The sequence below is a fragment of the Bactrocera dorsalis genome, chromosome 2 (genome assembly GCF_023373825.1).
Source record: "Bactrocera dorsalis isolate Fly_Bdor chromosome 2, ASM2337382v1, whole genome shotgun sequence".
NCBI lineage: Eukaryota > Metazoa > Arthropoda > Insecta > Diptera > Tephritidae > Bactrocera > Bactrocera dorsalis.
Genome location: NC_064304.1, coordinates 50,215,600 through 50,228,632, shown reverse-complemented (window position 1 = coordinate 50,228,632; position 13,033 = coordinate 50,215,600).

The following is a 13,033-nucleotide window of genomic DNA, read 5'->3' as shown; positions in this document are numbered from 1 at the left end:
AGTAACTTTTTGATAAATTTGCAATTATATTTTGTTTAGGTTAAAATATTATAGTCTTGCTCAAAATCTTATTTGTATTAAAACATACAAATTTTATAATTTCAATTTTATCAAACATTTTTATAAATAGTAATTGTAAAGATTTTTCAAATATAATATCAGACATTGTGATAAAAAGTAATAACTATCTAATAAACTTTTAAAATTACGATAACTTACTAAATAAATATGTATGTCAGGAATATTGAATTTCACCTAATATGGGTAAGACTCCGTAAAAAACGATTTGCAAGAAATTTTCCTTCCTTCTTCAAAGATTTGGTTGAGTTACTTTGAACTCTAAAACTCTTATGACTGGGAACCCAAATTATGGAGTCGACCTGCCTTCTTACAATTGTTGACTACGTTGGAACGAAGCTTTGGCGACGATAAGGCCGCCTGGTTTTTGGTGATCCAAGCAAAGTTATTTTTTTTTTCAATAGGCTTTTTTGACAGATCGCGCGTGAGTCGTTTCAAGTTGTCATTTTTTTGTTTAGTATTTTTTGGCATTTTATCATGAAAAGACTTAAACCTAAACAACGTTTACAAATCGTTTAACTTTATTACGAAAATTCACGTTCTGCAAAGAATGTGTTTCGCGAAAAGGCAGGGTCTGCTGCAAATGGATTGCAAGGACGAGAGGTCCGCTGCTTGGCTACGGGAGATCGCTCCCTCCACGGAGGAACTTCTAGAGAGGGGACCCAATGGATGGCAGCGCGGATGACGGCGGTGATGGGGACGAGCTTTTCATTGAACCGATCTTACAGTGACCGTCAACGTGGAAAGTTCCCAGGTGAATTTGGCTGTCATCGCGAGCAGGTTCACAGCGGATAATCTGCTGATCTAAGAACCTTGGGTCTACAAAGGAGGGGTGGCTCAAGACGGACAAGGTAATCTGGGCCCTCTCTCCAGAGTCCTAGAACTAGCATAGTAGTCAGGAACAATATTGGTTTATCTTGTATTTCAGAGTTTCTAATACAGGCTGGGCTAGCCTTGGAAACCCAAAAGCCGTTGACAGACTGGCGAGCCCCTGATCCTAGGATGTGATCCCAACGCCTATCACACGGAATGGGGCAGTACATATACATATAAAATTCGCATTAAAGTGGATGTCAAGCAACCCCTTAAAAACGAATTTGAACGGGGAGGGACCAGTTCATCATAGACGCGACCACCAATAGGCGCAATGGTCAAGCAGACTCTCAGATCTCAGGAAAAACGCACGCTCTTCAATAAGACTAATATAATACAATATTAATGCAACTTAACCTAACATAACAAGGAGATTTCAACCCTAATCTAAACAGTCAAGTTCTAGGAAGTTCTGTGAAAACGTTTCGGAAACAATTCGGGAAGATCAATTTCTTCCCGTATATGAACACAAGCCATCTCGCTTAGATTGGGTAGTCGCAAGGCAACTGTTTACTGCGGACTCAATCAAGTAGGCTATGGCTTCGTTTGAGAAATTCAAGTCTCCGGGGGTGGACAGTGTTCTTCTAGCACCCTTATAACAGGTAGAACAGTTTCTACTGGCACACTTTGTTCGGCTGATGAGGGATAGCCTCGCACTGGCGTATATCCGTGAAATATGAAGGACCGCGAAGATGATCTTTATATCAATCCCACGACAGCCGCACCGGAATTCACTCGGATTTCATCCCACCAAGGGCTGTTTTTTCGGCGATCCAACCCCGTTTGGATCCGTAAGTGTTAATTTGTGTTTTTCGTCACAACGACTCACTGGGAGTGGACCGCGAGTTACGTGGCCTCATGTTACCTACGCAATACTGCGACACTAGCCTCTACGGCTGTGCAATCTGCACATAGTTCGCGCGCTGCGCTGCCACTCACCCTGAGTCGCTAACAGAGGACCTCCACGCCCACAGGAGCTCAAACAGGCAACATAGCTCCCACTCTGATGTGCATTATTTCATTGTTTTTGACCACTGGTTTTTATAAAATATTTCGAAAATTAGATTCTTCAAGGTTTGGAATCTTTACAATGCAAATAAATATAGTTTTATTGTGCAAAATAAAATAATCAGAGTATTCTAACATTTTTTCAATATAAAATCAATAATTTCGTGTATTGCATTTATGGACTACTAGCTGACCCCGCAGCCGTTGTCCTGCGTGAAAATATATGTTTTGAAATGAAAAGAAAGTCAAATTTATCATTTCATTTTTTTTTTTCAATGCAACACAGCTTGAAAAACAACATTTTTTGGTTTCTGTTCCGGTGTACAGAAAAGATGGTTTTCCAACTCGTAAGCACGCTACGGCCATGTGAAAAACATAGCATTTCCAAAATTATGCCTCACACTATGCGACTATCTTTAGGTCCTGTTGACTGTCATCTCAAATTCAATTTTCACTGGAAATGGAATACGTTTGAACTGAAATGGCAAATCGTTAGAACTCAAAGGAATTCGTAGGATCAAGCATTCTGTCCCTTTGTACTCGATAGGTGCGTCACAATCAGTCGGGTTCCATTACACAGTTTCGGCGCATGAAGATTGGGAAACATAATAACGACAGATCCTACTTTGAGACGCAAATGATGCGGTGGCACACCTGTCCAAAGAATTTAGGAATACCACTGGATAGTTCACGGCGTCGTCTTCATAGTCAAGACGATCGATCGATTTGTATGAGCGCAAGTCTCCCGGAACTTGACTTTGAATCTTCCAGTTGAAGTCAACAACATCGGTATTGTTGGCAGCTAACATTGTGTGTGCACTCAAGTAATCGCAGTTACGATAATTTGGCCAATGCCCGAACATTTGTGATGAGTTCATCCTTCGTGAATTGATAAAGGGAAGATGGAATTGATATCGAACCACCGAAGGTATCAGCCGAAATTGAACCATTTCCAATTTTTAGCGATGACGATGTAAAATGTCTTTGACAATGTCGAGGTTTATATCGAAAAGTATGCGAACTTCATTTTCATTCCAGTGATTAGCGTGTTCCAGCATTTGTAATTGCTGGCTTACTTCTCCAAAACTTGCACATATTCCCATATACCATTCACAGTAAGCAATGACTCAAATAAAGTTGAACCGCGTACATTAATCAATAGCAACCGAAAGTAGAAACAATCGTCGTTTTTCGGGTGGATTGTGTAAATTCGTCCTAATGCATTAGACACCTGGATGTCAATCTACTGGTTGGCCTTGCTTTCTGCGTAATTAGTTCTTCGACGATGCATTCCATGTATGATATCAAGGTATTTCCGAATAGAGCAATCTTCTCACAAACACATCACTGACGAAAGTTAAGAAAAAACTCGCCAATGTTAATTTTGTTGCTGGCGATGTTTCCACTGGCTGTACTGTATTCTCTGTGATGAAATACACCAATACCAATAACCGCCATGTTGCTTCCTTTGGTGACGATTTGGTTATCGATTTCACCGAACTGCAATACTCAACATTGATATGAGTTTTGAATGTGAGTTAGACAATAATGGTGAATATAGTACGATCCATGTGTTGTCAACTTCGATATTCACTCTTCTAAGTTGAATGCTGAATGTTCTGTTATCTGGTGAGCGACGCCGATAGAGTTGATATCCATCATTTCCAGTTTGTGTTTCCGAAAGAAAAGTACGTGGATACTGTTTCGTGTGAAGCGGGGTTGTGGTGTCCGCAAGGTCCATGAACCTTATTGGTTTTCATCACTTCGTATAATACTGGATCTTTCTCTGCAGAAATTTCCGCAGAAATGATTTCTTTAATTTGATCTGGTGTAACCACCATCCACCATCCAAAGAAGAATGTGTGCGTGCCGAAAACCTCTCTTTTGCCACTCAACAGAGTACATCTTCCATCTAACAGCACCATATATGCGTTGCTTCAAGATAATGTCCATCGAAGCTGTTGAAAAGTCTTGCTATGACATCGTGACGATCGCTTTCTGATTGATCGCGACCCATAATACCGCACGTATATCATCGCATCCTGGGAGTACTCGTTCATATGGCTTGGGCTGCTAACGTATGTTGATGCCAAAAAGAACGCCGACCGATATAAGCGCGACCTCTTCATGGCATCGTGACAAATTTCAAGCTGTAATTGATAACTTTGTGTGTCATTGTAATTGAAAAACAAAACAAAAAAATTGAATAAAAACATTACATACAGGTTCTTTATTTCTAAACCTTTCCCGATCCACGACGAACAACCTCTTAAAATTTCATCAATATTGGTTCAGCCATTCTCTTAGCGTTACTAACGAACAAACATTCATTCGTTTGCATGAGAAAAAGAAAAGGGCTGTTTTCAGGGGTTTTCCTGCAATTATTCGAATTTTTTTCTCTGCAGAAACCATTCCTGAACCTCAATGAACATTATAAAAAAATAATCATCAAATTTGGTTCAGTCGTATGAAAGTTATGAGCGTACATACATTTTAGCGATTCATTTTTATTTACATACATACATATGTATATAGATTTATTTTCTTCATATTTTTTTTTTCGGATAATTTTCCAGAATTTTCTTAAGTATTCTCCTTGTTTGGGCGGAGACCTGTCCGAATTGGTGGTAATCACCGAAATCGGTCCAGGCGTTCTCCAGTTATAAGCGTAGTAACTAACGTCACTTTCTTTATATACATATATGTATATAGATTTTCCCTGGTTCCGTTAGTACAGTTGTGTTATTGTCTTCTTTCACGATTTCTTTTTGGTATCTTGAAGTCAATTTCGATCCAAATATTTCTTGTCCTGCCAAGTACATTTTTTTCTTTCGCGTCTTGTTATGATTCTCTATGTCCACCAGTTTTTTTTTTAAGTCAAGTTTAAGCTTTGAAAATGTTCGAGGCTAGTAGTTATATTTCTACCAAAAAATACGTCTAAAGATCTTTCCCAGTTACCGAATGTATAGCATAATTATACACAAAAATTGCCCTGTTTAGAAGTTCTTCAAACGATTTATATGAAAAATTGATTTTTGTAAGCGTTAATAGGTACCACGACGCTAGGTGCTAGGTATTCGGCTGAGCTTTCAGAACTGTGTTGTAAGGAAACAACTAATTTCCCTGAATTTATTTGACTGATTCTTGATAGCGCATCAGCCACTCTTCCCTGGTTTGTAAATTAGTTCGTGATTGTATTCTTCTAAGTAAGATTTCCGACTTTTAACTCTACCGTTCCTATTCCAATTACTGAGAGAGGTTCATGATCAGTATAAATTTTAACTTTCGCCTTACCGTAAAGATAGTCCTTGAATTTTTTTAAAGCTCAAATTATAGCCAACAACTCCTTTTCGTTCCTAAAGCGAAGTGGAATTCTTTATTATAGTCGGGGTATTGGAGTACTACTTCTTTGGATACTAGTGCATTTTTAATTTATCAAATGCTTCCACTGCTTCTTGATTAAGATCAATTAACTGTTTTGCGGATGTTCTTTTGGACACTCGTCCATCCTCCCCTTTTAAAAGTGAGACAAGTGGTTTTGCCAATTTAGCGAAGTCTTTAATAAAACGCCTATAATAGCTGGCTAGGACAAGAAATGCTCGTAATTCCTTTAGTGTCTTTGGTTGAAGATAATTGGCTAATGCCAAAACTCTTGTCGGATTTGATTCAATGCCTTTGTCGGAGATTACAAAGCCTAAGAACTCTACCTTAGTTTTGTAAAACTCACATTTGTCTAATTGACATTTAATATTGGTATCCTGCAACATTTTCAAAATTTTTTCCAAATTTTTCGTATGGGACTCAGTGTTTTTTCTAAAGATAATAATGTCGTCGATATATACCGAACATATTTTACCAATGTGCTCACGTAGTATATCATCCAATGCACGTTGGAATATTGAAGGTGCATTTCGCATTTTCCGTTATTAACTGAGAAGGCTGTTTTTGCTACATCAGAACTTCTGAGTGGGATTTGGTGAAAACCACTTTTAAGGTCCAGGATCGAAAATATTTTATTATTCCCCAGTTGTGCTAAAACTTCGTTGATATCCGGCAGTAGATACCTATTTGCGATAGTCACCAAATTCAGTTTTCTGCAATCGATGACCATATCGAACTTTTTCTTCCCTGAGGCATCTGGTTTCTTGGGAACAATCCGCACCGGTGAATTATAAGGCGAGCGAGATGGGCGGATTACTCCGTAATCCATCATTCTTTGACCTGTTTGCTGACTTCATCCCTGAGAGACATATGATATTAATAAAACTTAGAATAAACGGGTTCATTTGCATTCTTTCTAATTTCTGCCTTAACATTTGTTGTGTAGGTTAATTTTTCATTCACACTGGCAAAAGGTGTTGGATATTTTTTCACTAAGTGTTTTAAGTTATTTATTTGTACGTCTGTTAAATGATCTGTACTAGGAATGATGCTGTTTACAGTTTGATTATTTTTTCCTTAATTGAGATATTAATATGTATATATTTTTAATAGTTTAACTTTCTTATGTAGACTTATTTCTGCCTGGAATTCTTTAAGACTGTCATTCCCCAAAATGGCGTCGAAGGATGTTAATGTAAGAAGTAAAAAAAATTTTATGGTAAGGTCAAATTGGTTAAACAAGTTAGCTATCTTATAGTGCGTTATTTTGGCGCTACCTCCTATTGTTACTGCATCAAATGAGTTTTCGTTCGATTCTGTGTCAATAAGTATAAGTGCCTGTCCACTCCCCAGATTACATTCAAAATATGGAAGCGAGGAGTCGGTTACTCTAAAAAATGCAAAGTTTCTTGATCCAAATTATTATTGTAACCCTGTTCTCTTTAACGAACATATTCGTCTAAACTTTGTTCGTAGTCATTCTGAGTCTCGAAATATTTAGAGGTATTTGTGTGGTATTCTGTCTGATATTCTCTTCCAGTTTGCATATTAAAATTTCTCTGTCTTTTATCTGTATCTTGTGTTGGAAAAGGGGTTGTATACTTTTCTTGTTGATATTGATGGTACGTTGTTTGTCGTGAAATAATTGAAATTATTATGTTTAGTCATATTGGTCATACATATGTACATATACATATGTATTGTGGTTGCGTTTTTCGGTTTTCCGGTCCATGGTTTTTAAAATGAAACATACTTTGAGCTGTTATCGGTTTTTTTATTCTTTGGTCAATGTTTCGAAAATATGCGTTACTTTGGATCCTACTAAGTATTGGCATGTTTAGTACGATAAGATTGATTCTCTAGCTTTAAACAAAGATGTAAAGCGGATGGCATTTGCAGGTTTTTGATATCCAATAATCAAGCCAAATCTCCGCGTAAACCTCAGACAAACGTTTCTAAGGCTTTGTTCCGGTATGACTTTATCATTACCAACCCGTCCGTTCTCTATCCAAACCCATAGCATTAATTATGTTTAAAATAAGTGATAGATGTTGGTAAACATCTTGCTAGAACTTTTCTACTGATTGCTGATATTCTAGCATTCCTAAACCACGTTTATCAGCAAAATGGAGCTTTAAGCATCGGGATATTGCATCCTAGGGTGATTTCAGTAAATTATTGGCGTTAGCCATAAATATATGTATAACTTAAAAAATTTTCAAAAAATTTTTAAATTTACTGTTGATAAAATTTAAATTTTTTAAGAAATGTTAGAATTTACTCCCGATTATATTAAAGTGGTTGAAAAATATATTAAATTCAACTTTCAATAAATTTTAAATTGTTTAAAAGATATTAAAATTTTACCTTACTCACATTTTATTAATTAATTTATTTATTATGTAATTATTCTATGAATATTCGTGAATATTACTATATTATTATTATTCATTAAATTGAATTTCACTTCACTCACACTTTGGTGTCTTATAATAACTTATAACTAACTTACTACTATTGATGAGGTCGCAATTCCCATTGAAGGGTCTTACAGGATGTGCGATCCCCGGATGTGTCCTTTTTGTTACACTGAACAAAAGCAAACGACTGTTCGTCTTTATAGATATTTTAAGACTAAACTAAAATTGTTGTTTCTTTTCATTGGGCGTGTTTTTTTACGCGGCGGGTCCAAACCTAGCGCACAACCCTATGTAGTGGATGTTTCGCCTTCTTACTTTAGCTCACCTTCAAACTGATGTTCTTAGACTACCCAGAGGATACTTGGTCAAAGACCGGAAGTCGTGAGCTACTTCAGCCATATGTAAAAGAATCGTTTCTGGCCACTCTCAAGTGAATGGCGATCAGAGAACTTTCCTCACTTGCGGGAACTACACGTGTGGGTGGCGGGTGAAGGCCTCAAATGTCATTGCCGCGCACACAAAACGCCATTAAAGGAAAACCAATAAAGTCCCATAACTAAACACTAATTTAAGTTACAGAACTGTAATTTGGCACAGAAGATCGCAGTGGTAAGGGGCACCTATGGGATAAAAATGTTGAAAAAGTGGGCGTGGCCTCGCCCTCTAAGAGGTATAATGTAATGTACATATCTCTTGCAACCAGTTGCTACTGAGCATTATAATTTTGTTCACCTAACGGTTGAACGCATCACCTAAAACTAAACGAGATACATATGGGGTTATATACAGTGATGAACTAAAGTATTGGCACAGCAAGATACCTTAACTTTAGCACTGTTTTTTACCACTTATAAAATAAGTTTTGAACACCAAAAAAAGTCCTTAGTTAGGACGCGTAATTATCAATTATACTTGCTTTAATTCATTTATTTCTCTTATATTTATTTAAAGTAATTATAAAAGGAGAAAAGTGCTAATTGTAGCGAAACAAAAGTATTGGCACACCCTATAAAATCAGACAATTTCGGGTAATTTTTATTAATTATGGCAACTCTTTTTTAAAGTACCGTTATTTATACATAAGCAAATGTGTTTTTGTAAAGAATCAAACTTCAAAACTGAGTGTGCCTTTATTTAATAGTTAAATTTGCTTAAATTTTATTAAAATGGGGAGTAAAAAATGTGAAACCAATGAATCTCAGCAGAAAATAATATTATATTTGCATAATCAGGGTAAATCGTACGCCGAGATTGGCGAAATGATGGACAGAAGCCGATATATCATACGGAGTATTATTCAACGTTTTAGAGATACTACATATTTACAAAGCGAAAAACGAACAGGCAGACCTGAGGCTTTAAGTGATCGCGAACGGAGTCAAATAGTCAGGAAGCTAAAAAAAACCCCAGAATATCATCCACACAAATAGTTGCGGAAGTTAAAGAAGAGATGGGAAAAGATATTCATCCAATAACGGACCGGAGGGCACTGCATGAAGCTAATTACAGTTCTCGCGTAGCTAGACGTAAACTTCTCATTTCGGAAGCGAACCAAACGAAGCGTTTAGCTTATGCGAAGAAGTACATAAGCAAGTCAAGGGACTTTTGGGACAGTGTACTCTTCTCAGATGAGAGTAAGTTCAATATATTTCAATCTGGTGGTCGGCAAACTGTGTGGAGAAAGCCTAATACCGAACTGCAAAAAGAACCTTGCTGCTACTGTAAAACATGGCGGTGGAGGGTAATTGTGTGGGGTTGTATGTCCGCTGCAGGTGTCGGTGAGCTGGAATTCATAGACGGCATTATGGACAAGAAATATTATATTATTATTATATGTACATACATATATAAAAATGAATCGCAAAATGTGTTGGTAAGCGCATAACTCAACAACGCTTGGACCAATTCTTTTTTAAAACGTTCTTTGAGGTTCAAGGAAGGTTTTTACGGTAAGAAAAATTTGAATAATTGACGGAAAACCCTTAAACCAGCCCTTTTCTTTTTCCCATACAAACGAATGAATGTTTGATTATTAGTAACGTTGAGAGAATGACTGAACCAATCTTGATGAAATTTTCAGAGAATGTTCTGTGGGGATCGGGGAAGGTATAGAAATAAAAAACCTGTATGCTTTTCGTGAGGAAAAGTCGGAGAATTGGACAATTCCAAAAAGTTAATTTTTTCCATACAAATTTTTTTTTTAAATTTTTTTGTTTTGTTTTTCAATTATTTGAATCGTTCAAATTTGTCGTTTGTTTCAAAAATTTTTGAAAACTATTCAGTGAAAATGTTATGTGTGTTGCACACAAAGTGATCAATTACAGATTGAAATTTGCTACGGTCGGCGTTCTTTTTGGCATCAACTTACATTAGCAGCCCAAGGCACATGACCGAGTACTCCCAGGATGCGCTGCCATACGTGCGGTATTATGGATCGCGGTCAATTAGCAAGCGATCGTCACGATGTCACAGCACGACTTTTCAACAGCTTCGATGGGCATTATCTTGAAGCAACGCATATATGGTGCTGTTAGATGATAGATGTACAACAGATCAAATTGATGAAATCATTCAATAATGAGGCAATTCCTGATGCAGAGAAAGATCCAGTATTATACGAAGTGGTGGAAACCAATATGGTTCATGGACCTTGCATCCACTACAATCCCTTTTCGGTTTGTATATCTGACAATAAATGCACGAAACACTGTCCATGTGCTTTTCTCTCGGAAACACAAACTGAAAATATCCACTCTATCGGCATCGCTCACCAAATAACAATGACAGAACATTCAGCATTCAATTTAGAAGAGTGAATATCGAAGCTGACAACACATAGATCGTACTATATTCCCCATTGTTGTTTAATTCACATTCAAAACTCATATCAATGTTGAGTATTGCAGTTTGGTAAAATCTATATAATGCGTTTGTAAGTACGTCACCAAAGGAAGCAATACGATACGGTCGATACGTGAACCGCAATAAAGCGCTTTGTAGAATATTTACTTTTGCAATTCATGAACGTTTTCCGACTGTTGTGCGTCTCGCAGTTAATTTGGAGAATGGCCAAACAGTGTATTTCAACCCAGAGAATACAGTATGGCCAGTAGAAACACCGCCAGCATAAAAATTAAAATTTACGAGTTTTTCTCAACTTCCGTCAGCGATGCGTTTGCGAGAACATTGCTCATTCGGAAATACTTTGATATTGTACATGGAATGCATTGTCGAATAGTTACGCAGAAAGCAAGGCCAACCAGTAGATTGACATCCAGGTGTCTTATCAACTAATGCATTAGGACGAACGACGATTGTTTCTACCTTCGGTTTCCATTGATTAATGTACGCGGTTCAACTTCATTTGAGTCATTGCGTACTGTGAATGGTACGGTGTCTGCGAGTTTTCGAGAAGTAAAACAGCACTTACAATTGCTGGAAAATGTCAATCACTGGAATGCAAATGAAATTCCCACACTTTTCGCGATAATCATTTCGACATATGTATCAGCCTTCAAATCCGCACCTATTATGGGATACGAACAAAAATAACATTTCCGAAGGCATTTTACATCGTCTTCGCCAAAACTTGAAAATGGGTCAATTCCGGTTGATACTTCCGGTGGTTTGATATCAATTCCATTCGCCGCTTATCAATTTATGAAAGATGAACTCATCACGAATGTTCGGCCATTGTCAAAATATCGTAACTACGATTCCTTAAGTGCACGCCCAATGTTAACTGCCAAAAATACCGATGTTGTTGACTTAAACTGGAAGATTAAAAGTCAAATTCCGGGAGACTTGCGCTCATACAAATAGATCGATCGTATGAAGACGACGCACATTGGGATATCTGTGGCCGAAATTCAAAAATTTCATGTTGTCTGATTTGAATGAAAATTTCACAGTTTGTTACCAACTATTTATACATTATTTTCCCAAAGTATTAGGATTCTATCTGCATTAGTTTTTTGTCCAGAAATACCCAAAGTTGGTGAATGTAGAGAACATCAAAATTAGCAAAAAATTTACTCAAAAGTCAAATCATTGATACAATAAAACAACTATTGAAATTCAACTTTGTTATTATTTTTCATTTATAATATATATCAAAGAAAAAATTTGCATCAAAATCCATTGAAAAAAATAATGCATAAAAAATTTTGTGGAACAACATAATTTGGACGTCAAAATTTCAATGTTCTTCAAATTCAAAGTGGTGCATCTTTTTAGCGCTGTCTACCGCTGTCGACATACATATACCGAATTAAAGCCTGAAGTCTCAGCTAAACGATAAAAAAAAATCAGCTGCCCCAAATTGCCCCCCTTGAAAAAAACAATGTCAGATTGTCACGAAGATGTAAAAAATTTGCTAAAAGAGACTTAATAAAAGAGAATTTAGTTGTATGGGAGGTGGGCGTAAAAGTGGGCGGATATTATTGAAATTTAACACCAACATATATAATGTCATAAAAATGCTATGTACCAAAAATCAGTGCTGTAGGTCAAAAATTAATTTTCACCTTATATGGGAGGTGGGCGTAAAATAAAATTAAAAAAAAAAAATTTTTCATTTTTTTCTTGATTGTAATCCAAAACAATGATGTACCAAATGTCATTGTCCTGCGACAACTCCTTATATTTTTAGCCGCATTATGCACTAGCAGAAACCAATGTGCGCCGTGAATTATCCAGTGGAAGAGGCTTGGTAGTATGCCACCGCATATTTGCGTCTCAAAGTTGGATCTGTCGTTATTATGTTCCGCAATCTGCGCTGTCGAATATAAGAGGGCAAAATGCTTGATTCTAATAATTCCTTTGAGTTTTAACGATTTGCCATTTCAGTTCAAACGTATTCCGTTTCCAGTGAAAACTGCATTTGAGATGACAATCAACAGGAAACAAGGATAGTCGCATGGTATGTAACATAAATTTGGAAATGCTCTGTTTTTCACACGGTTAGATATACGTGGCGTACTCACGAGTTGGAAAACCATCTTTTCTGTATACCGGAACAAAAACCAAAAAAATAGGTTTGTCAAGCTGCGTTACATTGAAAAATGCAACATGAAATTTAACTTTCTTTTAATTTCAAAACACATAATTTCACGCAGGACAACGGCTGCGGGGCCAGCTAGTATTATATATAAATGATCGGGGTGACGAGAAAAGTTGAAATCCGGTTGACTGTCTGTCTGTCTGCCTGACCGTCTGTCCGTCTGTCCATCCGTGCAAGCTGTGACTTGAGTAAAATCTGAGATATCTTGATG